Below are 5,683 nucleotides of genomic sequence, written 5' to 3'. Positions count from 1 at the left end.
TCTAGATATGTGTCCATACTAACACTATTGCCTAGTCTAGTGGCCACCTGAAGCATGGTCTCTAATTGCAGATCGTATCTCTCTACTGCCTGCAATAAATCTGCGCCTTTCCTGGTGTTTTTCCGATATCCCCAACAAGTATGGAGAGCATTGAAGTCTCCTGCGAAGACTAATCTGTCTTTACGGCCCATGTGCCCATAAGTCCACTCAAGCATCTCGAGAAAGTTGACGTGACGCTCTCTTAGAGGGTGGTGTGTATTAAGAATTCACGTTTTTGATTTACTCCTTTTAGTGGTATGGAGCTCAATCAATTGGTGCTCGGTTGGGCGCTCAGATTGATGGTATACACTGCTCACAATACCTTTATGCACCAATGTGGCGATCCTAGAGTATTTTAAGTTCTGGATGGTCTAATAATATCTTACCTTTATGACGCCCTTGCCAATTTCCTGCAATCAAATCACGTCAAGTGGCGTAATTGCAGCGTCCATATATGATTGCAGCGCCACCGCTCGCTTTTGGAACCATATGGCAGTTCCAATGCCATATCTCAACGGAGTCAGTAATGCGAGTGGTATTACTGGCCATGACTAATCACACTCTCGACAACTGTAGAGTCAGACCCTGCCCTAATTTTATTTTACTTGACATCCGGATCACTGCAAGCTCTTTACGCGAGCTTTGCTGTTTATTCAATTGCACATGCACATTAGCCTTGTGGCTCTGAAGCGCCGCATACAATTGTTGCTGAAAGTTTTGCAGACCGTGCATCTGTTACACCAGTTCGCTCATCGTTTTTCCAATACTTTCTAACGTGATGGGCTGAGTCAATGTTTATCTGCGTGATCAGTGTTGACTAACGCGCCCATAGAGTTGTGTAGTTGCATCCTGAGAGCTGCTATTTCTAATTTGAGTTCGCCCAACGACTGCTTTGAATATTGGTTTTTGGAAAGTATTCTCTGATACTCAGGGTGCGATGTTATTGGGGTCTCTTTCGCGCCGTCCTCGCCGCCCTGCTCACCTGCTGCTGGGTCGAGCTCCCGGCCACTCCAGGCGTCCTGGTTAAGGTAGGGGATCGGGACTGAGGACAGGAGTTAGGTTGCGACTTTGGGGCTCGTAGTTCGTGATGTTTCTTCCTTTTCTCCCGTCATCGTGCCTTGCGCCTTTTATTTTCGGCTGGGTCCACCTGGTTTCAAACCTGTGGCCATTCTTCGTTATATTCAGTGTATTCCGATGCATACCACCTTGGGTTTGGAGGCGATAGTAAGGCTCCGTTAGTCGCCCTTTTTTCTGTCGTCCGGTCTGGCAACTTAAGATGCTGCTGCCTTACTGGATGCTTGAAGCGCTGTTTGCATTCTTTGGTTCCAGTCAAGTGTCTCTGTCCACACGTGGAACATACAGGGTTGCAGGAGTGGTCCTGTTGAGGCTCCTTCATACCACAGTTGGGACAAACGGCGATGGTGGTATCGGGCAAACTTCTGTTCTGTGTCCCGTTTGCTTGCAGGCATAGAAGAATTGTATAGTATTCTTGAATGGGAAACAGGGGACCTCGCCGCCCATACAGTACACAAAACTTGGTGTAATGGGGCCAAAAAAAAAACGTGATCACCGCTTTCTTTGTCTTTCCAAGCATTCAGGCTCTTGGGATCTCGACTCCTTGTGTCCGTATGCGTAGATATGCCAGGAGAGTTTCTGGGCTTATGTTGGGAGTCAAACCATGTATGACTCTTTTTCGTGTGTCGTCTCCCACTGCTGCATAGGCATTGACATAATACAATCTTCCGTTGAGAGTGAGGCTTGTGATTTTTCTGGTGATATCAGCCACGTTCTGGTTGGGAGTGGAGATGATGAATATGTTGGATCCTGGCTTTAGCCGGAGCAAAAATTGGCTGACGCTTATTGTACCTCGACACGCGTTCGCAACTGCTTCTGAAATTTGTGGTGCCGTTAGTTCTCTTATAGGTAGTCCTTGAGATGGTCTCACGATTATGATGAATTTTTCCTTAGGGAAAGGTGGTAGCTTCTGCTTGTGTGGTCTTCTTTGCAACGTAGGTTGCGAAAGTGACTTGGATGTAGGACTCATGATGTCATAGTCTCTCTCTGTTGTCGAGAGTTTCTTTCCCGCTTTCGCGAGAGCTTTTTTTGATGAACGGTAAGGACCATCTTCCAGCCTCTATTATCGTCGCGTTCCTTGCCTCTAGATGTACCGTCAGTTCCTTCGTTGTCTTGGTGGGTGATGCCATCACCCGCAACGCTCTCCTGGCATTCCATTTCAGCCTGGTCCAAGGCCGACGTATCAGGCTCTGCCTTCTGGTCTGTCTTTGGACGCATTGTCTCTTTAAGCGGTGTCTTAGTCGCTTTCAACCGGGCATGAGATGCCGCAGGCGTTCTCGTAAGAGCCAACGAAGTTTTCGCCATCAGACGCTACCGCGTCGTCAATGCTTGGCGCGTCTCATGCGTAGGTGTCTTGCCGCCGCTGCATTGCTCAAGCGATCACAGCGGGCATGTCGTCGACCGAAAATAGATTTGAAAACGCTGCTCACCGAGAAAACTTTGTCATCCACGGGTATCCCTGATGTTCCTGAGCACAATGTGACAGCACAGTCCAGGTAAGTCACAAAAAAGTTACATAAAATTAGCAAAACTCGTGGGGCACATGTGAGCGGTGCTTCATTCGTCGGCGCCACCTAGCGGTTTCGCCGGAGAGCTCACAGTCTTCAGCAAAACCAGCTGCTTGGAAGAAAGAGTGCGATTGGAAACTGTACGCAAAACCAGTCACCCTTTTCCTAAATCGCGTTGCATACGGGGTTCATTTTTAATCTGCCTAATATTGATACTGAGACGTCCCCCGTCACACCACCGATTACCAAAGAGAAGAAAGACCACTCAACCCCTTGTCTATCCGTCTCCTCTTAGCTATGTGTCTCAGTCACTTCCCACATACAGGGATTCGTGCTGGGGCCGGGAAGTAAGAGACGCTACGACCTGTTCCTGTTTACTTATTCATTTAATTTATTACTAACTGCAAACATCGTATACCCGCGTACATCAACCACTACACAAAATTATAACACATGATTTAGACACTCGCAACGTTCGGCACAGGGCAGGCACATAAAGAATGTAACTGCAACAATACAAGGGTATGCATATATAATGAAAACACACGACGACACAAATGATGAAGTTATCAATTAATAAAACCGTGCAATGTCTCAACGCGCCGCTTCCCTGCCTGCAAAGCTCGTCTAAATAGGGTGCGTAAAGTTCATCTCACGAATGGTCCGTGTTGTCAGTCGTCATCGTCTTCGTCGTCTTCGTTGTCTCTCTCAGCGATTTCCATCTTAATCTTCTTTCATAACGTCCCGCATCACTCGCATCCTCGTTTCCCATATCTAACTTTCAATCCTCGTCATATCATCTCTGCCTCAGTCATCATCTCATCGACTCTCATTGCTGTCTCTTCACACCGTTATCTTCTTTTTCCATTACGTGTCTCTACCATCTCGAGCTTATCGCATCGCCTCTCTGACTCTCTACTTTTTCTCGTAGTCCCTTTTCGTAGGATCCGAGTCCGCCCTACCGGGGCACTAAACCAATCGCCACTATCGACACATCATATTATCTTGTCAGTCAAAGTGTATCATCTTCGACGGCCACCCCCGCGGCCCACACCAGTAGAAAACACTTTCCCAAACAAAGCCGAGCAAGTAACAATGTACAAACTCAAGCCTCAGAGAGAGAGATGGGCGAGCTGTCCCAAGACACTTGAATTACGGGCGAACAATGGTCCCGATGCTTCCGACAAAGTGCGTCGTCCTTAATGGCCAACGTCCGGAGTTTGCAGTGTTGTGCCAAAATGTTTTCGGCCGAACCGATTTTCCCGGTTTCCGGTGCTTGATGAGCCGATGTCCAGAACGAGTTTCGACGTTTCCATAGAGCTCGGTGTCTCCCGCGAAATTCTCCGTAGCCGCCGCTTCTTCGTCATTCAACGCCGCTGGTGGCCATCCGCGCAGGACGCAGTAATGAGCCCTGGAGCCACGGAGGCTGACGGAAAGTCAGACCGGACCCGACACAGGCGCAGCGGCAGGGTGGCATTCCCCGAACCATAGATGCCATCATTCGTAAGGCTACTAAACGAGCTCTGGATCTCCCGGTGGCCACTTCCAACGCCAAACTGAGGGCGTTGGGTGTGCTCAACTCCTACCAGGAGTTGCGGGAGGCCCACCTTATGAATCAATATACGCGGCTCGTGCAGACGGCTCCCGGGCGCCGCCTGCTAAACCGCTTACATATACAGCACACTTGCACTGCAGAGGAGGCGGAGCGTATTCCGGAACTGTGGCGGCATATGCTCTCGGTCGCTCCACTCCCCAGTAACATGGATAAGCACACGCACGAAAGCAGAAGACAGGCGCGGGCTCGGACGCTTGAGAGGCAACACGGCTCCCGACCTGGTGTATTCTACGTAGATATAGCAGGGCCTTCGCTTACGGGATTTTACACGGCCTCTGTAGTTCACCGGGAAAAGCATGTCAATGGGCTCTCGTTCCAAGCACAAAATCCAGAGCGCGCTGAGGAAGTCGCGATAGCGCTTGCTGCTGCGGACCCCAACTCGAAAGTTATCATCACGGACTCCAGGAAAGCATGTACTCATTACTTGGTAGGAGAGATATCCCCCCTAGCCAGCCAAATTCTAAAACGGGCTCTCGCTGATCCAGCCCCGAAACGCATCGTATGGGCTCCTGGCCATCAGGGCCTACGAGGTAATGAGGCCGCTGACGCGGCCGCCCGAGCGCTTACCCACCGGGCTCCTCACCTTGGCTCTTATGACTCGGAGGCCAATACACCGCTGCTGCGGTTCAAAGAAATTCTCACCTATTATCGTGACACTCACCGCCTTTACCCGGCTCCTGCAAAGGGGCTGAGTAAGGCGGAAGAGCGAACTCTAAGGCGCCTGCAGACAGGTACTCTACTCTGTCCTGCAATCCTAAAGCATTTCGATGCGAACACAGATGGGCGGTGCCCACACTGTGGGGAGACGTGTGATATCTTCCACATGGTGTGGGCATGTCCGAAAAATTCCCACCTACCCCCTTCCCCTACCCCTTCCCGAGAGGCATGGGAGACTGCCCTCCTCAACTGCTCATCACTAGAGTCTCAACGGGCTCTGGTGAGACGGGCGCGAGTAGGGGCCTCGTCATGCGGTGTCCCGGACTAAGGACGCCGACCATGTAGCAGGGTCATGCTTTGGCCCCGTACCTCTCTTTTTTTATATAATAAATGTTTTTCATCATCATCATCATCCCCGAACCAACAAAAGGCGCTCTGCTGCTCCCCCATGCCACAAATCTGAAGGGTGCGCGCGGATTATTGCCACCGTACACTGTCACACTGTCTGTAGACAACAAGGCGCCGCCCGGTCCTCATGTTTGCGCGGGCGGGACCCACGAGAACAGTAGAAATAATCCTTCCAAGTACTCCACTCCGGAATGCCCATTCGTAACATCAAAGGTTTTCTTTTCCTTTTTTATGCGTGGGTTTAAGAAACGAGCGAAAACATCTTGAAAGGATCGGGGTTCAGTCCGTGTTTGCGGGGACGTCACAATACGATAATGCTGAATATAACGTAGCGTAACCCCACTCCCGTTGCTGTCTACGGAGGTAGTCGCTCATTGCGGTT

Source organism: Rhipicephalus microplus, chromosome 4 (assembly GCF_043290135.1).
Source record: "Rhipicephalus microplus isolate Deutch F79 chromosome 4, USDA_Rmic, whole genome shotgun sequence".
NCBI classification, from domain to species: domain Eukaryota; kingdom Metazoa; phylum Arthropoda; class Arachnida; order Ixodida; family Ixodidae; genus Rhipicephalus; species Rhipicephalus microplus.
The sequence above is the reverse complement of the archived record's forward strand: the minus strand, read 5'-3'. Positions refer to the sequence as shown.